This window comes from Chiloscyllium plagiosum, unplaced genomic scaffold, assembly GCF_037043375.1.
Source record: "Chiloscyllium plagiosum isolate Xiang-an unplaced genomic scaffold, Cpla_swu_hap1 HiC_scaffold_9, whole genome shotgun sequence".
Lineage (NCBI taxonomy): Eukaryota > Metazoa > Chordata > Chondrichthyes > Orectolobiformes > Hemiscylliidae > Chiloscyllium > Chiloscyllium plagiosum.
This window is the reverse complement of record NW_028270147.1, coordinates 43,094,308-43,116,150: the sequence shown is the minus strand read 5'-3', so window position 1 is coordinate 43,116,150 and position 21,843 is coordinate 43,094,308. Positions and strand designations below refer to the sequence as shown.

General features: G+C 41.3%; 1 long non-coding RNA gene across 6 annotated transcripts in view; it reads right to left on the bottom strand.

Moving 5' to 3' along the window:
* The window catches only part of LOC148149133 (uncharacterized), a 63,803-nt gene that overhangs the window by 26,376 nt on the left and 15,584 nt on the right, over window positions 1-21,843 (bottom strand). For 3 of the 6 annotated variants that reach the window (XR_015758034.1, XR_015758030.1, XR_015758033.1), the window contains exons 2-3: window positions 19,239-19,398; window positions 1,870-2,007 (exon numbers count right to left, since the gene is read on the bottom strand). This is a non-coding gene — a long non-coding RNA (uncharacterized LOC148149133). Of the gene's footprint in view, window positions 1-1,710; window positions 1,771-1,869; window positions 2,008-19,238; window positions 19,399-21,843 lie in introns of all 6 variants that reach the window. The other 3 variants (XR_015758032.1, XR_015758031.1, XR_015758035.1) reach the window with 2 other exon arrangements.

The window sequence follows — 21,843 nt, the reverse complement described above, 5'->3', positions numbered from 1 at the left end:
TATCAAACACTTTCTGAAAATCCAAGTATACCTTGCCCACCCGTGAGGTTCTCGCTCATCTATTCTTCTAGTTATGATCCCAAAAAACACCAGTTGGTTTGACAATCAATTTCCCTTTCATAAATCCATTTTGATTTTCTGTGATCCCATTGGTATTTTCCAAGTGTCCTGTTATCGCATCTGTTATAATAGATTGCAGTATTTTCCCTGCAACTGATGTTAGGATAACTGATTTGTAATTCCTGGTATTCTCACCAATTCCTTTCTTTAGAAAAAATTGATTATACACCCACATCCCATGAGTGAATTAAAAAAATGTCAAACTCCAATCTTTTGGGAGTGATTCACAATCTGCAGATTTTCGGAAGATGACAATCAAGGCATACATTATTTCCATAGCCTCCTCATTTAATTCCCAGGAATGTCAATTGTCATTGCTTCTAGTTTCATTAATTTCTTCAGCAATTCTTCTTGTTTTTAGTCATGCTTGTCTCCTATAATTCTTCATTCTCAATAGATCCTTACTTAGTTAGTACTGCTGGGAATTCATTCATGTCATCTTTTATGAATACAGAACTAATTTAGATATTTAATTACTCTGCTATTTCTTTGATATCCATTATCAATTCCTCGATTTCAGACTTTGAGGGACCTATATCAATCTTCACTAATCATTTGCTTTTTACATAATTATGGAAGCTTTTATTGTTTGTTTTTATTTACCTTGTGGACTTGCTCTTGTACTCTAATTTTCCCTTCTAAAATCAAATGTTAGGTCTTCCATTACAACTTCTAAACTGCTCCCAGTCTTCAAGTTTGCTACTTCTAGAAACTTTGTATATAATACTACCCTTGATTTATTTTTTATTAGCCACTCTTCCTGTTATGTTCTTTTGCCTAAAAAGGATGTATAACTGTAACAATGCATGCATCTGATCCCAAAATATTAGCCATGCCTTTTAATGGAGTTACCCAATCTATTATACCTCACACAGTCCTCACAATTTATTTTCTTTAAGTTTAGGACCCTAGTTTCAGATTGTTCTACTTCACATTCTCTCCCAATGAAAACTTCGGACAAATTGTGATGACATATCCCCCCTAAAAAACAGAATTATTAATTAATCCCTTCTCATTGCACAAAACCAAATCTGACACAACATCTAACATGTTCCCTCATTGGTTCCTCAATGTATTGGGTCTAAATAACCATCTTGTATACACTTCAGGAATTCACCCAGCATAATATTATTGCTATTGTGGTTGGCCCAGTCTATATGTGGATTAAAGTCATCCATGTTTACTACATCACTCTTGATATATACATTTCTAATTTCATTTTAACTGCCGTCTCCTACTATACTACTAACATTTGGAACATACAGACAACTCACACGAATGTTTTCCGTGCCTTGTTATTACTTAGCTGCACTCAGACTGATTTTGCACCGAGATTAATAACTAATGCAATTTTGGCCTTTATTGCTAGGGGTTTTGAAGTTTAGAAATAGGTAAGTCATGTTACAATTGTATAAGAATATATCATCTCCTTCTCAAGAAAGTCCCCTTTGAGCAAACTCATGGCAATATCACACTGCACACAAGTTACAGAACATTTAACCTCTCTTATTTAAACTACTGTGATTCAGATCACTACTTTTAAAGTTACATAGAACCTGTCAAAATTGTTAACTAATTGGCTGTTCTCACCTGAACTGCAGCAGAAGTTTTGATTTCTTTACTTAATCTTGCCACCAAGACTTGAAGAGACTATAGATTTAAAACAGTAACTTAAAATGAGCTGCTAAATTACAGGCAAGCCGATCTAGCTTTCATACAAAATTAAGCTTTACATTTTAAAACTCTTACCTCTCCTCTCACAAATTCACAACCGTACTACTCTGCACTAGAGTAGCAGTCTCTTATTTGTTAGATTTGTCTGCAAACACATATGATTAGGGTATCCATTCCATCTGCTTCATAAACTCCTCTGATGTGTCCAGGATCCTGAAATGTAGCATCAAAATGTATCATTTGCCATGTGATAAGGGGCAGCTGTGTCTCCTTGAGGCTGTTGTCAAGCCTTTATTCTCTTCCAAATAAATCAAGCACAGAACATTATAACAAAATAAAGCTTTTTTCAATGGGGAACAAGGACTGACCAGCATTGGTGGAGCATGAGCCTGTTAAGTTGATGAACGCCTCGGCAGTGTCATTCATGGATTCAGCAGAACAATACACCTTGGATTGAGGGAAATTGCGTATGGTGGAAGAATAGCAGTATCCAGTGATTTTGCTGTTGTTTTTATATTGGGAAAGCAATGGAGGTGTTTGCTGTGGAAAACAAAGCATCGGCCATCTCCTTGATAGATCTGAGCAGTGTGTATCGATTGAATTTGCACACAACTTGGCAGAAATGTCACAGATTGGCAGTGACTTTGATTGTTTCTGGCATTGCACGACAGTGGTAGAGATTATGTACAGCACAGATTGATAAATTCTGTTTGTATTTAATGAATTACCCATCAGATTTCATGCTGGAATCAAAGTCAGAAAACTAATCAAAACATGAAGGAAGAGCCAAGGACTTTAATTAATCAGCTACATTGTTCTCTTCATCATTCAGCTCAGACTGAGACCAGTTAACATTTATATTTGATGCAAAATAATGCTTTGCTTTTTGCTGTTTGTATTAAAACTGTTAAGAATTTTCTAAACCAAAACTTGTTTTCATGTTTTCTGATGTGATTTCAAAATCTAGAATCAATTTTGATTATTTTTTCCTGCTCATCTTGGCTCTGAGTTATGGTAGGATTTGTCCCCAAAGACATTTATCAGAAGTGAATGATCTTGGGCCAGCTATTACTAAAACATGCATGAATAAATACTAGAATTTTTTTTGTACTCATTAGATCCATAGGGCACAGGATTGTAAAACAGTTGCTTCAGTGGAACACAGAGCATTCCATTAAAATGATTGTGCACCCTTAAAGAACTTGACTTTTTTTTAAACTGCTTTGAACATCAATGATGGAAAATCAGATGAGTTCTGTAACTGATAGGCAATATTGTCAGCCAGTTTTTCCTTTCTGCTTTTCTCCAAAGCAACTTAATATACCAGGAAGTAAAGATGAAGAATTCTACTCAGTGCACTGTGAGATGTTACTGCAGCCAACATCTAGCTTGCTGTTCCCATCATTGTAGACTTGTGAGGACAGATTCCTAGAAGTGTCAGTAGCTCAGAGGAAGACAACATCTTATAACACCCTTCCTTCAACATGTTCAATCACGAGAACAATGATCCATTACCTAGTAAATACTCTCCGTGCAATGTCACAACAAAATGTTGTGGTTCTGTTCGCCGAGCTGGAAATTTTTGTTGCAAATGTTTGGTCCCCTGTCTAGGTGACATCCTCAGTGCTTGGGAGCCTCCTGTGAAGCGCTTCTGTGGTGTTTCCTCCGGCATTTATAGTGGCCTGTCCCTGCCGCTTCTAGTTGTCAGTTTCAGCTGTCCGCTGTAGTGGCCGGTATATTGGGTCCAGGTCGATGTGTTTGTTGATGGAGTTTGTGGATGAGTGCCATACTTCTAGGAATTCCCTGGCTGTTCTTTGTTTGGCTTGCCCTATAATGGTAGTGTTGTCCCACACATTGACCTGGACCCAATATACCGGCCACTACAACGGACAGCTGAAACTGACAACCGGAAGCGGCAGGGACAGGCTACTATAAATGCTGGAGGAAACACCACAGAAGCGCTTCATAGGAGGCTCCCAAGCACTGAGGATGTCACCTAGACAGGGGACAAAACGTTTGCAACAAAAATTTCCAGCTCGGCGAACAAAACCACAACAACGAGCACCCGAGCTACAAATCTTCTCACAAACTTTGGTCACAACAAAATGTTGCAGATGCTGGAAAGCTGAAATAAGAACAAAAACATAGGAAATGCTCAGCAAGTCAGGCAGCATCTGTGGAGAGAAACAGAGTTAATATTTTAAATCAAAGATGTTTCATCAGAATTGAAGAGGATTCAAAATAGAAGAGAGCTTTGAGAGTCCGATCATGTGACAAAATGATGTTGACTTCTGCCACTTTTGGTGGGAAGCAGCTTAGGCTAAGCTTGCTGCTGCAACATAAGCAGCTCTTTAATAAAGCCCTTGCTTTTTTAAACACTTCGGCCTCCTGGTCCTTCTTGAAAAGTAACAGGGACAGATATAATGAAGAAAGAAAATTTTGCCCAACTGTGGCATGATGGCTACATAAAAACTGTCCAATACATCAGGAAGGAATAAAGAAAGAAATATTAAAGACCAACCCAAAAAAAAAACTAAGGGAAAGAAAAAGGCAAAGAATCAGAAGAGCATAGATCAAGATAGAGCCAGAGGTTATTATCTAAAGTTGTTGCACTTGAGTGTTGAGTCCAAAGAGCTGTAGGGTGATGAGTTGAAAGATAAGTTGCTGTTCCTCATGTTTGCGTTGAACTTCGGTATAACACTGTAGTATACTATTGACAGAGAAGTCAGTTTAGGTGAGCAAGGTAGAGAATTAAAATGACAAACAACTGGAAGCTAGGCTTTGTGCTTGGGGATAGAATGAAAGTGTTCTGCAAAACTGTGACCCAGTTTGCATACTGTCTTCCTAATGTAGAGTAGGTAACATTCTGAGCTACAAGGGGATTGGAAATTGTTCTTGATGGCTGCATCATGCTGGAATTGGTGGAAGTCGTGGAGGATAATTTGTTAAATATGGGATGGAACTGAGAATAAGGGGAATCTTACCTTAGTTTTGGGAGGAGGTGAAAGGGTTGGCGCAGAGGTGTGTGAAATGGATTGGATGCATTTGAGGGTCCTGTCAATATGCTGGATGGAAATCTATGGATGAGTGTGATAACCCCATAAGGTTCATGACCATAAGACCATAAGACATAGGAGTGGAAGTAAGGCCATTCAGCCCATCAAGTCCACTCCGCCATTCAATCATGGCTGATGGGCATTTCAACTCCACTTACCCGCATTCTCCCCGTAGCCCTTAATTCCTTGTGACAATCATTAAGTAATCTCCCCATGGAGTTTGTTGAATATGAATTTCCTTGGTAACAGGCGTGCCTAGCTGGAACCCGTCACCTGAGCTCTTTATAAAACCAGCAAAGGGATGAGAAGGAAAAATTGTCTGTCCCAGGCTGGGACTAACTTTTATATGGCATGAGTAGTAGCTCTATTTTGGTGTTCAACAATAAGCAATCTTGCTTTCAAGTCTTCCTGACTTATTACAATCAGGAGAAAGGAAGACACGTTGAGAGAGGCAACATCAAAGCAGAAGCAATAGAGGTACAAAAGCAGGAAGAACAGAGTGAAGGCTTTAAAGAAAAAAGCTTGCGAGGGATTATAGCTCAGGAAGCTTTGAGAGTCTGTAACTTTTGTAATTGATATTAGTTGATAGGCTATGGTCAGGAATGGGGACAGAGAAGTCCAGGAAGGGAAGGGAAGAAACAAAACTGAATTAGGTGAAGGTCACTGTGTACGACAGCACTTTTTTGTTATTCATTCATGGAACGAGGATGTCACTGGCAAAACAACATTTATTGCCCAACCCTAGTGGCCTTGAGGGCAATTAAGAGTCAACCACATTGCTGTGGGTCTGGAGTCATATATAGATCAGACCAGGTAAGGATGGCAGATTTCCTTCCTGGAAGGACTTTATTGAACCAGATAGATTTTTCTGGCATATGAGAATGGATTCATGGTCATGATTGGAGTCTTAATTTCTGATTTAGTTCTAGATTGATACAGATATTAATGTTCCAGAGAGAGAAATGAATGATGAGCACCTGAGTGGATTAGAATGATGGATGTCCCACATATTACAATAAAGACAACAAATTATGGATTCTGGAAACCTTAAACAAAAACAGAGGAGGTTGGAGAAATGCAGTATTTCTGGCAGCATCTGTTGAGAGAAAAACAGAGTTAATGTTTCGAGTCCAGTGACCTTTTGTGAGAACTAACATTAGCTGAGAAAGTTGTATTTATGCTGATGAAAGGGTTTGGGGATGGAGGCATGGGGGAGGAGTGAATACATAGAGACAGAGCCTAGAGAGAGAAAGAGAAAGTTCATAACAAACTGAGGGAGAGTTAAATACTAGGTAGGGTGGTAACAAGAAATGTACATTTTTGAAAATGGGATGACTATGCATGGAGAAAACTATGTAATGCAGAATCTAGGAGTATGGGGGAATATTACACATATTGTGCTCAGTGAATTGAAAATCACATACTGGGGTTGTGGGTGCGGCAGAGTAGATGGAGAGATAAAATGCCAAACAATAAGATAATTCCTAATCTTATACTGCAAATCCACCTTTCCGCATTATCCACATATCCTTTAATTCCTCGAGTATCTAAAATTCTATCAATCTCTGTCTTGATTGTTTCATCAACTTAGCATCCACTACTCACTGGCCAAAGAATTCCAAAGACATTCACATGAAGAAATTTCTGCTCGTCTCATTCCTAGATGGATGACCCCTAATTCTAAAGGTAAAAGAAAGTTAAATGGTTCAAGCTTTGTTTCACTTTTCACAATCAATACCACAAAAAAAAGGTGGACACAAAATTCATAGGTGGTTGTTGATGCAGAGGTAATCAGAAAAGGTAAAGATTTCATTCCTTCCTTGGTGAACCTTACGTTCTACAGAAAACCATGATCAAAAAGACTGAACATTATTTGGATTTCAACTGGCAGGCAATACTTATCTTGCTGTATGAGCGGAGCTCTGATACATAGAGTCGTAGAGATGTACAGAACGGAAATAGACTCTTCGGTCCAACTTGTCCATGCTGATCAGATATCCCATCCCACCTGCCAGCACCCGGCGCATACCCCTCCAAACCCTTCCTATTCATATACCCATCCAGATGCCTTTTAAATTGCAATTGTACCAGCCTCCACCAGCTCCTCTGGAGCTTTTCCCAGACATGTACCACCCTCTGCCTGAAAAAGTTGCCCCTTAGGTCTCTTTTATATCTTTCTTCTCTCACCCTAAACCTATGCCCTCTAGTTCTGGACTCCCAGACTCCAGGGGAAAAAAAATTATCTATTTATTCTATCCATGCCCCCCTTGTTTTTCTAAACCTCGATAACGTCACCTCGACGCTCCAGGGAAAATAACTCTAGCCGATTCAACCTCTCCCTATAGCTCAAATCCTCCGACCCCGGCAACATCCTTGTTCATGATGCAACACATTATGCCGATAGAGAACAGCACCAGTAAAAGATGCTGTGCATGTGCAATAACATTGTGTAATTACCATTGCCTGCACAACCAAATCGTACCAATAAAATCAATCCCACTGAATCGGAAATCCCGTTATATCTCCACTTCAGAACATAAACATAGAACATTACAGCGTAGTACAGGCCCTTCGGCCCTCGATGTTGTGCTTTCCAGTCATACCAATCTGAAGACCATCTAACCTACACTATTCCATGTACGTCCATATGCTTGTCCAATGTCAACTTGAATGCACTTAAAGTTGCCGAATCTACTACCATTGCAGGCACAGCATTCCATACCCTTACTACTCTCTAAGTAAAGAAATTACCTCTGACATCTGTCTTATATCTATCACCCCTCAATTTAAAGCTATCCCTCCTTGTGCTCACCGTCACCATACTTGGAAAAAGGCTCTCCCTGTCCACCCTATCTAACCCTCTGATTATCTTATATGTCTCTACTAAGTCACCTCTCAACCTTCTTCTCTCCAACGAAAACAGCCTCAAGTACCTCAGCCTTTTCTCGTAAGACCTCTGCTCCATACCAGGCAACATCCTAGTAAATCTCCTCTGCACCCTTTCCAAAGCTTCCACATCCTTCTTATAATGTGGTGACCAGAATTGTACACAATACTCCAAGTGCAGCCGCACCAGAGTTTTGTACAGCTGCAGCATAACCTCATGGTTCTGGAACTCGATCCCTCTATTAATAAAAGCTAAAACACTGTATGCCTTCTTAACAACCCCGTCAACCTGGGTGACAACTTTCAAGGATCTGTGTACATGGACACCGAGATCTCTCTGCTCATCTACACTACCAAGAATCTTACCATTAGCCAAGTACTTTGCATTCCGGTTACTCCAACCAAAGTGAATCACCTCAGACTTGTTCGCATTAAACTCCATTTGCCACCTCTCAGCCCAGCTCTGCAGCTTATCTAGTTTCCCTGTAACCTACAACATCCTTAGTCACTATCCACAACTCCACTGACCTTAGTGTCGTCTGCAAATTTACTAACCCACCCTTCTACGCCCTCATCCAGATCATTTATAAAAATGACGAACAGCAGTGGACCCAACACCGATCCTTGCGGTACACAACTAGTAACTGAACTACAGGATTAACATTTCCCATCAACCACCACCCTCTGTCTTCTTTCACCAAGCCAATTACTGATCCAAACTGTTATATCTCCCACAATCCCATTCCTCCGCATTTTGTACAATAGCCTACTGTGGGGAACCTTATCGAATGCTTTGCTGAAATCCATATACACCACGTCAATCGGTTTACTCTCATCTACCTGTTTGGTCACCTTCTCAAAGAACTCAATAAGGTTTGTGAGGCACAACCTACCCTTCACAAAACCGTGTTGACTGTCCCTAATCAAATTATTCTTTTCTAGATGATTATAAATCCTCTCTGTTATAACTTTTTCCAACACCAGATGGGCCAATGGGCTGAGAAATGGCAGATGGAGTCTAATTCAGATAAATGCGAGGTGCTGCATTTTGGGAAAGCAAAGCTTAGCAGGATTTATACACTTAATGGTAAGGTCCTAGGGAGTGTTGCTGAACAAAGAGATCTTGGAGTGCAGGTTCATAGCTCTTTGAAAGTGGAGTCACAGGTCGATAGGATAGTGAAGAAAGCATTTGGTATGCTTTCCTTTATTGGTCAGAGTATTGAGTACGGGAGTTGGGCGGTCATGCTGCGGCTGTACAGGACATTGGTTAGGCCACTGTTGGAATATTGCGTGCAATTCTGGTCTCTTTCCTATCGGAAAGATGTTGTGAAACTTGAAAGGGTTCAGAAAAGATTTACAAGGATGTTGCCAGGGTTGGAGGATTTAAGCTACAGGGAGAGGCTGAACAGGCTGGGGCTGTTTTCCCTGGAGCATTTCCCTGGAGAAAAATATTCATTTAGTGCTTCCCCTATCTCCTCTGACTCCACACACAACTTCCCTGGAGGCTGAGGGGTGACCTTACAGAGATTTACAAAATTATGAGGGGCATGGATAGGATAAATAGACAAAGTCTTTTCCCTGGGGTTGGGGAGTCCAGAACTAGAGGGCATAGGTTTAGGGTGAGAGGGGAAAGATATAAAAGAGACCTAAGGGGCAACTTTTTCACGCAGAGGGTGGTACGTGTATGGAATGAGCTGCCAGAGGATGTGGTGGAGGCTGGTACAATTGCAACATTTAAGAGGCATTTGGATGGATATATGAATAGGAAGAGTTTGGAGGGATATGGGCCGGGTGCTGGCAGGTGGGACTAGATTGGGTTGGGATATCTGGTCGGCATGGACAGGTTGGGCCGAATGGTCTGTTTCCATGCTGTACATCTCTATGACTCTATGACTCTATGACTTTACCAACAACTGAAGTAAGGCTCACTAATTTATAGTTACCAGCGTTGTCTCTACTCCCCTTCCTGAACAGGGGAACCACATTTGCTATCCTCCAGTCTTCTGGCACTATTCCTGTAGACAATGACGATTTAAAGATCAATGTCAAAGGCTCAGCAATCTCCTCCCTGGCTTCCCAGAGGATCCTAGGATTAATCCCATCCAGTCCAGCGGATTTATCTATTTTCACACTCTGTAGGATTTCTAATACCTCTTCCTTGTGAACCTCAATCCCACCTAGTCTAGTAACCTGTATCTCAGTATTCTCCTCGACAACATTTCTAGAGTGAATACTGTCGAAAAATATTCATTTAGTGCTTCCCCTATCTCCTCTGACTCCACACACAACTTCCCACTACTATCCTTGATTGGCCCTAATCTTACTCTTGTCATTCTTTTATTCCTTAAATACCTATAGAAAGCCTTTGGGTTTACCCTGATCCTATCTGCCAACAACTTCTCATGTTTCCTCCTGGCTCTTCTGAGCTCTCTCTTTAGGTCTTTCCTGGTGACCTTGTGTCAAGTGCCCTAACTGAGCCTTCACATCTCATCCTAACATAAGCCTTCTTCTTCTTCATGACCAGGGGTTCCACTTCCTTCGTAAACCACAGCTCCCGCGCTCTACAGCTTCCTCCCTGCCTGACAGGTACATACTTATCGAGGATACACAGGAGCTTTTTCTTGAATAAGCTCCACATTTCTAATGTGCCCATCCCCTGCAGTTTCCTTCCCCATCCTATGCTTCCTAAATCTTGCCTAATCGCATTGTAATTGCCTTTCCCCCAGCTATAACTCTTGCCCAGTGGTATACACCTATCCCTTTCTATCACTAAAGTAAACATAACAGAATTGTGATCGCTATCACCAAAGTGCTCACCTACTTCCAAGTCTAACACCTGGCTGGGCTCATTACACAGTACCAAATCTAATGTGGCTTCACCTCTTTTTGGCCTGTCTGCATACTGTGTCAGAAAGCCCTCCTGCACACACTGGACAAAAACTGACCCATCTATAGTACTCGTACTGTAGTGTTTCCAGTCAATATTTGGAAAGTTGAAGTCCCCCATGACAACTACTCTGTCTCTCTCACTCCTATCGAGAATCACCTTTGCTATCCTTTCCGCTACATCTCTGGAACTGTTCGGAGGCCTATAAAAAACTCCCAACAGGGTGACCTCTCCTTTCCTGTTTCTAACTTCAGCCCATACTACCTCAGTTGATAAGTCCCCTAACATCCTTTCTGCAACTGCAATACTGTCCTTGACCAACAATGCCACACCTCCCCCTCTTTTACCATCTTCTCTGTTCTTACTGAAGTATCTAAACCCTGGAACCTGCAACAACCATTCCTGTCCCTGCTCTAACCATGTCTCCAAAATGGCCACAACATCAAAGTCCTAGGCACCAACCCATGCTGCAAGTTCACCCACCTTATTCCGGATGCTCCTGGCGTTGAAGTAGACACACTTCAAACCAGCTTCTTGCTTGCCGGTGCCAACTTGTGTCCCTGAAACTTGATTTTGGACCTCCCTACTCTCACCCTTTTCTATACTCGAACTACAATTTTGGTTCCCATCCCGCTGCTGGATTAGTTTAAACCCACCCCAATAGCCTTAGCGAATTTCCCCCCCAGGATATTGGTACCCCTCTGGTTCAGATGAAGACCATCCTGCTTGTAGAGGTCCCACCTCCCCCAGAAAGAGCCTCAATTATCCAAGAATCCAAAACCCTCCCTCCTGCACCACCCCTGTAGCCACGTGTTCAACTCCTCTCTATCCCTATTCCTTGCCTCACTAGCACGTGGCACGGGCAACAAACCAGAGACAACAACTCTGTTTGTTCTAGCTCTAAGCTTCCATCCTAGCTTCCTGAATTTCTGCCTTAAATCCCCATCTCTCTTCCAACCTATGTCATTGGTGCCTATGTGGACCACGACTTGGGGCTGCTCCCCCTCCCCCTTAAGGATCCCCAAAACACGATCAGAGACATCACGAATCCTGGCATCTGGGAGGCAACACACCAACCGTGAGTCTCTATCATCCCCACAGAACCTCCTATCTGTCCACCTAACTATGGAGTCCCGAGTGACTACTGCTCTGCTCCTCTTCCCCCTTCCCTTCTGAGCAGCAGGGACAGACTCTGTTCCAGAGCCCTGTACCCCACTGCGTTCCCCTGGTAAGTCCCCCCCCCCCCCAACAGTATCCAAAATGGTTTACTTATTGTTGAGGGGAATGGCCACAGGGGATCCCTGCACTGACTGCCAGTTCCCTTTCCGTCCCCTGACTGTAACCCATTTGCCTTTTTCTTGTACCTAAGGAGTGACTACCTCCCTGTAACTCCTCTCAACAACTCCCTCTGCCTCCCGAATGATCCGAAGCTCATCCAGCTCCAGCTCCAGTTCTGTAACGCGGTTTTTGAGGAGCTGGAGTTGGGTGCACTTCCCGCAGATGTAATCAGCAGGGACACTAGTGGTGACCCTTACCTCCCACATTCTGCAGGAGGAACATTCAACTGCCCTAACTTCCATTCCCACTTTTCTAAATTCCCAAAGTGACTGATGAAAAAATAAGAAATAAAAAATAAACTCTTTTCCTTACCAATCTGGCGCACAGACCTTTTTTTTTGGTTAGAGGAGGAGGATGTGTGGGATACACTACCCGAGTAGTGTTTCGGGTAATACAACCACACAAATATATGACTTCCCAGAAGTCCTTCGCTCCTCCCTTGCACCTCTCAACAAATGGAGGCCCGACTCCCAAGGTAAGTCCCTTTTAATGCGGGAAAACTGACCCTTCCCGGCAGCCCTCGCTTTACCACTCCTTCTCTCCTCGCCGCTCTGGCAAAATGGAACATGTAAGTAGCCTTGTCTCAGTGAAGCCAAGTTGGGTAGGGATCATTCTGTCTACACTTATCCGCAACTAGGCAGCCTCCTCTGTACACATCATAACACCATATGATATCGGAGCACAATTAGGCCATTCATCCAATTCAATCATGGCAGATATGTTTCTCAACACCATTGTTCTCCCTTCTCCCTGTAACCCTTGATCACCTTACTGATCAAGAACCTAATACAACTATAACAGAAACTAATAAGACCATAAGGCCATCTTAAGTATGTTCATAGTTTGTTATCCATTGAATTTTACATCCATTTTAACAAGATTGAAAGGAAGACGATTCAATTTTAAGGATGACAGTGTAACTCGTTTGAATTAAGCTGATCCAAATATTTGTAAATTGTAAACTTGTATATAAGTCGTTGTAATTCAGAAATAATTATTCTTGCCATGTACAGATGTAGCCACATGAAAAAAACATTATGAATGTTTGTATATATTATGAGTTAAGATAAAGCGAAGTAATAAAGATAACAACTAGTTAATTGAATCCTTGAAATGATTGCAGTACAGAATAAGGCATGTGTTAACTCTGCAAAAACAATTTAGCCACTCCCACTCCTCCATACATTCCCCAAAGCCCTACAATTGGTGCTTATCCAAATCGCTTTTGAAGGCTGTAATTAAATCTGTCCCAACCATATTATCAGGCAATGTTATGATTCCAGACAGGATACCCCAAACTGTCAAGCTCCAGGCTGCAAAGGGATGAATTGGTTCCTTTTTCCTCACCAGTCCCTTAAGTTTGTCACAAAACGGCTAATTTGTAAAGGGTCCTTCCTTCATGGATGCCTTTGGCCTGTACCAAATTAATTTATGTTTCAAATAGGAGCCAATTTAACCAGTTTTTCTTGAGTTAACAAAAGAGTAAGATTATTAGTTCCTAAATTCAATAACAATGCAGCACACATATGCACTGATTAGAAATGAGTTTAAAAAAACCAAATGTTATAAGCTATATGGGTCGATCTCTGGTCATTTGCAAAGAGCACATCATGGGACAATGCTGGTTAAGCAGTCAATTTTGAGATTCTTGGCTTTGTAGGTTAGTTGAAATTCCTTTAACCTGTTTCTTTTGACAATGTCTGCCATGGCACGCAGAACAAAAAAAAACTTTCTTTTATGCTGTTTCATTATGACTGGTTTGCTGGCTAGCTGGGTCCGAGCATTCAGAGCAAGAGAATCTTTTTAGCTTCAAAGCAGGTATGACTGGTGGCTGATTCTTCAACTGTGAACTTCACAACACATTTACACTTGAACTCAGGCTCGTAAACACAAGTACCTCAGTCCATTGGCAGATACAATCTGCCAATGAGATCTTATCTCACTACAATACTTTCTTCTACTTACACACACAGACCAGGATTGAACCAGCTTTTGACCCGTGTTCTTGAAAGAGGGAGACACAAGACATGTATCTTGCCCAGACTGCTGCCTTTTCTCCCATCACCCTTACAGTCTGAGATAACTCCCATGAGGTAACAGATTAGTTTCCAAAGTGTTTCTCCCTTTTAATTTCAACCTTATGAAGATTCCTTGACACCTCATCAGATGTGTCATCCCAAGTCTTTGCCTGCAGCCAGTCACTGAAATTTCATCCACAGTCATCTTTCAGCTGTATGTCCATTTTTAATTCTAAAAAAACACATACTATAATTAAAATTGAATATGTCCATAAGTATATCATGGTTTCTCCATCATTGACACAGACACTCCATTCCACGTTATTTCCACTCACTATACAAAAAGGATCTTCTCAAGCTATATTTGATACTTTTGCCAATTTATGTAAGTTTGTGTGTTCTGTTTCTTATCCCAAACACCAATGGGAACATATTCTTTTTATCTACTCTGGCTCATGTTATTGACCAGATCAGACCCCTCAAAATGTTTTAAGAAGGTAGACTAGACTCTAACTTTTTCTCATTGTAAATGCAAATGTAAAGTGTCTCAGATGCAATACAACCAGTCAAATTACTTGCCATTAAGCAAAGTACAATTTATTTAAACACCAGAAAGAGGAATTTAGAATAACTTAGATTAAAAACTTAACAAAATAATAGCTACTGTAACTATTACTAATTAACTGTTTTAATATGCAATATTCAAAAAACAATCCTGTCTCCTCCAACCCCCCTCTCTCTCAACCCCCCTCTCTCTCAAACCCCCTCACTCTCAACGCACCTCTCTCTCAAGATAATGAGAGGCATAGATAGAGTCGATAGCCAGAGACTATTTCCCCGGGCAGAAATGGCTAACACAAGGGGTCATAGTTTTAAGCTGGTTGGAGGAAAGTATAGAGGGGCTGTCAGAGGCGGGTTCTTTACACAGAGAGTTGTGAGAGCATGGAATGCGTTGCCAGCAGCAGTTGTGGAAGCAAGCTCATTGGGGACATTTAAGAGACTGCTGGACATGCATATGGTCACAGAAATTTGAGGGTGCATACATGAGGATCAATGGTCGGCACAACATCATGGGCTGAAGGGCCTATTCTGTGCTGTACTGCTCTACGTTCTATGTTCTATGTTCTAATCCAGGTCTTTTTCAATATATAATTTCAGTTACATCACTGTAAACTTTTGCTATAAATTCAATGTCCTATGATCTTACACTCCACAACCCCTGATGAAGGAGCAGCATTACAAAAGCTAGTGCTTCCAAATAAATCTGTTGGACTATAACCTGGTGTTGTGTGATTTTTTACTTTCAATATAGTAACATCCCATAAACACACAACTTGGTAAAGAAGAAAATTCAGGCACAGATTCTTACATGCAGTTCTCCAATTAAAGAGGAAAAAACATCAAGAGAAGATTCAGAGACTGTAGCAGCCAGAAGACTTTCACTGAAGCTTCCAACTCTTTTGAAACCCCATTATTTTTGGATAGTACTGAAAAAAACCTAAATCCAGAAATCTGAATTTGTGAGAGCCAGCCATGCCCATTCAGGTTGTTTAAAAAAAACCCAAGGCCTCCCAAGCTGTTTACTCAAGAGGTGTTCAACAGCCAGTTCGTCAACTCTGCCTTACATTCTCTCTTCAAAAAAGGACAAAATAGCCTCTTAACATGATAGCATCATCAACTCACCCCTTAAAAAGATGAGCCATCAATATACAAAGATGGCTTCATTTTTAAAACCGTAAGTCTTTTTCTATTAGTACATTACAATACATATACATTACATTGACTCTAAGCATGCAACCTTCCACAACTATAGTCTATTTCAGTCTGTTTACTCCTGCCATCGAACGCTTCCATCTTTCTTCATAAAAGTTGCAACAACACATCAGTAATTATATTTTCTCATCCTGCCACCTGTATAATTTTCACAGTGAATGGCTGCAATAATAAACTCCATCTAACCACTCTGGAATTTTTGTCTTTTAATTCCTCCAAAACCTTTAATGGATTATGGTCAATATATACGATTGTCTCAGACACATTACTGGCAATATAAATGTTGAAATTTTGTAATGCCAACACCAAGCTCAAGATTTCTTTCTCAATCATGAAATATTTCTGTTGATGAGTATTCAGTTTCTTGGAGAAATATCTGATAGGTCTTTCTATCTTCTCATCATCTTCTTGGAACAGCACCAATACCCACATTACTCGCATCAATCACCACCTTGAATGGCTTTGCATAATTAGGTGTGGCTAATACTGGGGCAATGGTTAACACAGTTTTCAAGCTGTCAAATGCTTCTGACAGTGTGCTGTCTACTAAAATGTTCTGCACTTCTTCAGTAAGTCAGTCAGTGGAGAAACCACACTCGTAAAATTTGGTACAAACTTCCAATAAAACACACTAAATCCCAGGAATCATAGTACTACCGTCTTCATCGATGATATGGGAAACCCCACAAAAATTTTTATTTTCATATCCCATGGGGCCATCCATCCAGGTCTGGTATCATGGCCCAGGAACGTGACTTGCGCTTTTGAGAATTCACTCTTCACCAGTTTTATCACCAAGCCTGCCTCCTGAAGTTAATCAAATAATTCCAATAGATGTTACAAATATTCCTTCCATATGTGACAAGAAATCACCAAATCTTGATATCGCCCACACAATTGCATAATCCAGAAATGACTTTATTGGTTAGTCTTTGAAATGTGGCTGGCATATTATTCATGCCAAAATAACATGACTTTACATTAGTGTAGCCCATTCAGTGCCACGAAAGCCGAAATTGTCTCGCTGTTTTGGATAAAAGTATATGCCAATATCTTTGAGTAAGTCCAACTTAGAAAGATAACTTATTGTCCCACCTTCAGCATATGGTCTTCCAAAAGTGGAATAGGATATGAATCATTGACGGCATTGGATTTGTGATAGTCCACAGATAATCACTGCGTACCATCTGGATTTGGCACAATTACTATGGGTGAGCTCCAGTAGCTGCAACTCAATTTGATTATGTTGTTTTTGAGCAAGCATTCAATCTCTTTTTGAACCTGTGCCAATTTTAGAGGGTTAAGGCTGTAAGGATGTTGCTTATTTGGAACAATATCTCCTATATCTATATCATGCATAATTAGATTAGTATCTTCTATCTTATTCTCACATGTGATTGTAATCACTCTTTCAGGTCATTCCAATTTTCCTCTGGAATGTAACTCAATACTTCATTCCAATTTTTGACTATTTCCTCATTGTCCAATCTAATTTGGGGAGTGTCCAATTCAGAATCCTTCACACTGTGTTGTAACTAGTAACACGTTCTCTTTTTGCCTTCCTTCCCTATCAAAATGCCTTTTGAGCATATTCACATGACACACTCTGTGAGATTTCTTTCCATTTGGCATTCCTATCAAATCATTCAATCTCCTTTCCATTAGACATTGCTTCTAAAGGTTTGCCTGTCACTGAAAGTAACACAAACACTTTATATCCATGAGCAAAATTGTGAATTTTTGATTTCTGCTTCCTGTTTCATCACATGCTGTGCTACTTTTAAATGCTCTCTTGCCAACTCACCCACTCTATTTAATTGTTCCCTAAAATTTGACACATAGTCTAAAAGTGTGGTCTCTGAATTCTTACTCCCAAATTTCTTCTTAATTAATTTCATTGGTCCTCTCACCTCATGCTCAAAAACTAATTCAAATAGACTGAATTTCGTAGATTCATTTGATGCATCCCTAATTGCAAAAAAATACAAATAGAATTTCTTTATCCAAATTCTCTGGATAGTCTTGCTTATAAGCCCTCAAACTTGTCATTAAAGCTTGATGTAAAATTTGACGGTTGATCTGATTGTATCTCTGTAGGTAGTCCATATCTAGTGAAAAAGTTGAGTAACTCTTCTACAATCCTTTTAGCTGGAATATTGTGGTGGATTAGGCATTCTAAATTGTACATAGTGTGCATGGCAGGTGGATTAGCCATGGGAAATGCAAGGTAACGGGGATAGAGATTTGGGGTCCATGCAGAATTGGTTGGCCAAATGGCCTCTTTCACGCTGTTATGGTTCTGTGATAAAGTCATAAGGACCTGGGTGGAGAAAGACAGAGCATGTTATGATTTTGAATATGATGACTTATTTCCTAAGTCTCCTGATAGTCTGAATAACAATACCTAACTGAATAATGTAACTTATCCCATTGTTATGATGCAATAAACTAATCTTCTCATTTAGACTCATTTGTGGTTTCCTTCTAACAATGTAATCATGTAGACCCTTGTATCTAGTAAAATAATGAAGGTAGTGACAGAAAATTACTAGTAATTATAAAAAAAGTAATGCTATGTCTATGAAATTACAGGTCACTTTTAGGAGATGAGTAGAAATACAACAGTTACAGAGCACAAAAAGTCAAATAACTATCCATTCAAAGACGTTGATGCAGTAAAGCCACCAACATTAGAGAAGATACTCCATGCATTTCTAGAGGAAATTGGTGATCCAACCAACTCAAGTCTCACCCTCCCCCCTGTGGAGAACTGTGTTCTTACATCTAACTTCAACCAGGATGTCTGCAAACTGAAGTTAAAATCTTTCTGAGATGTTGGTTGTTTTTCCTCAATAAAACAAAAATCAATTTCTGATCCTTCTAACTGAAAGCAAGCTAATGCTCTTCAATTATTTCTCTTCCTAATCATAAAAATCTCTAAATGCAAACAATTTCACATTAGTACTCCAGATGCTATGTCTCAAATTGATTTCAAAAAGCCATGCTTCCAGAAATACTAACATGTTATTCATTAAACACTGTCATTTACACAGACCAAATCCCATATGCCACTAGTTCAAAATCTAAGCCATAAAATAAACAAAATATGTTACATACTTGAAATTACAATGTAGAAAACCATATTATCTCATGGCAGCAGCAAATGGGTATGAGAAGATAGTGACCAATAAGTGGGCAATAGAAATTGGTTCCTAAGGCTGAAAAGGAGATGGTAGTTTTGAAACGTTCTTTAGCTAATAGCACTCACTGTGTATCTGAGTTCAGACACATAAGTATGTATTCTCAAAACTGAGGTCTCTTGAACATGAATTATCTTTCACCCTTAGTGACACCTCAAGACGATGGCGGCGGAGTAGGCAGTTACCGGGATCCTATGCCCAGGCTTGTCGTCTTCATTCCACTTTTTCTTATCCTTTCTTCCCCTTGTTCTTTTCTCAGTTTTATTTTGTTTTTCCTTAAACCTACCTTCTAACAAGAGCTCTTCTGTCGGAAGGCAGCTTCAATGGGGTCTGGAGCGGCAGTGTCCTCAGAGGATAGTATGCCTACAGAGTCAGCCGGCCTGTGAGGCCTGGACTGGCACTCTGGGAAGGTGGCATGGCATGGGCTGGTGAAGACTGGAGCGAGACTGTAGCAACAGAGAAGGAAAGGTTGGTCTCTCTTTGAGTTATCTTTATTTTCTATTTTATTTTAAGTTAATGAGAATGGTGCCGATTCATGGTGATTGTATAAACCTTTCACTGTATTTCATATTGAATACCCGTGACAATAAATTATTCAATTCAATGTGTTGTGGTGTTGCTTTATCATGCAATTAACCTTGTGAGATGTTCAGCTGAAGCCTGAAGTTTAATCTGTGTAAATAAAATGTCTTTACCCATTGATCTGATGCAGTTTTCTACATATCAGCCCAAACAAACCTGGAAAACAATCTTGTCTTCACTGAAAATAATTTAGATAAGAGAGAGAGAGAGAAAAAAACAAGGAACTGTGGATACTGGAAATCAGAAACAAAAATAGAAATTGCTGGAAAATCTCAGCAGGTCTAGCAGCATCAGATCAGAGGTGTGGCCTGCTTGGGCCCTAGTTATACCTGTCTCTTTGTGGGTTACGTGGTTCATTCCTTGTTCCAGTCTTACTCTAGCCCCCACCCACAACTCTTTCTCTGGTACCTGGATGACATCTTTGGTGCTGCTTCCTTCTCTCATATGGAATTGGAAGAATTTATCAACTTCGCTTCAAATTTCCACCCCATTCTCACCCTCACCTGGATTAGAACCATATTCACAAATCTTTACTCATTTCAACTCTGATGCACAGTAGCAACTGTATCGAAAATCTACATGATGGACAATATACCGAGGTCCGTCCATGATTTCTCCCTTCCTTTCCTTGACATTTTTGTTTCAATTTCTGGGGATAGGCTGGCCACCGATATCTACTACAAACCAACCGACTTCCACAGTTAGTTTGATGATACATTCTCCAGTCCCAATGTCTGTGAAGACTCCATTCTATTCTCTTAGTTTCTCTATATTCGTCACCTCTGTTCTGATGCTCATGCCAGCTTCCACAGGGAGGCTTCAGAAAAGTCCACCTTTTTCCTCAGCCATGATTCCTCACCACTGGGGTTGACAGGGCCCTCAGCCGACTTATCTCCTGCACTTCGGCCCTCATCTCTTCTCTTCGGTCTCACAGCACCAACAGGGCTCCCCTCCACCTCACTTACTACCCCACCAGCATCCACACCCAAAAGATTATTTAATTGCCATCCCAGCAGGATGCCAATTCCAGACACAAATTCGCCTCTCCTCCCCTGTCAGCTTTCAACAGGGACATGTTGGTTCACTCCTCCTCCACTCCCAACATCTCCCTGTATCCCAAAGGCACCTTCCCATGCAATTGAAGAAGGTGTAATACCTGCCTGTTTACTTGCTCCCTCCTCACTATCCAAGGCCCCAGACATATCTTCCAGTGATTTACCTGCACTTCACTCAATCTAGTCTACTGTATTCATTGCTCAAAATGTGATCTCTTCTACATTGGGGTGACGAAGTACAGACTGAGTGGCCAATTTGCAGAACACCTACATTCTGTCCGCAACAATGACCCTGAGCATCTGGTTGCTTGCCACTTCATCACACCTCCACATTCTCTGACCAACACCTCTGGTCTTGCTGCAGTGTTCCTGGTCCTTATTAGCAGCTTTTGATTCTCCCAGACCAACATTTACCCATGACTTTGTAAAAGGTAAACACAAGGACTGCAGATGCTGGAAACCAGAGTCTAGATTTGAGTGGTGCTGGAAAAGCACAGCAGGTCAGGCAGCATCCGAGGAGGAGGAAAATTGACGTTTCGGGCAAAAGCCCTTCATCAGGAATAGAGGCAGGGTGCCAGCAGAGTGGAGAGATAAATGAGAGGGGGGTGGGGGTGGGGATGGAGGTGATAAGTCAGAGAGGAGGGTGGAGTGGATAGGTGGAAAGGAAGATAGGCAGGTAGGACAGGTCATGGGGATGGTGCTGAGCTGGAAAGTTGGAGCTGGGGTGAGGTGGGGGGAGGGGAAATGAGGAAACTGGTGAAGTCCACACTGATGTCCTGGGGTTGAAGTGTGCCGAGGCGGAAGATGAGGCGTTCTTCCTCCAGGTGTCAGGTGGTGAGGGAGTGGCGGTGGAGGAGGCCCAGGACCTGCATGTCCTCGGCAGAGTGGGAGGGGGAGTTGAAATGTTGGGCCACAGGGCGGTGGGGTTGATTGGTGCATGTGTCCCAGAGATGTTCCCTAAAGCGCTCTGCTAGGAGGTGTCCAGTCTCCCCAATGTAGAGGAGACCACATCGGGAGCAACGGATACAATAAATGATATTGGTGGATGTGCAGGTGAAACTTTGATGCATGTGGAAGGCTCCTTTGGGGCCTTGGATGGAGGTGAGGGAGGAGGTGTGAGCGCAGTGGCAGGGGAGAGTGCCAGGACAGGAGGGTGGGTTGTTGGCGGGCGTGGACCTGACCAGGTAGTCATGGAGGGAACGGTCTTTGTGGAAAGCGGAAATGGGTGGGGAGGGAAATATATCCCTGGTGGTG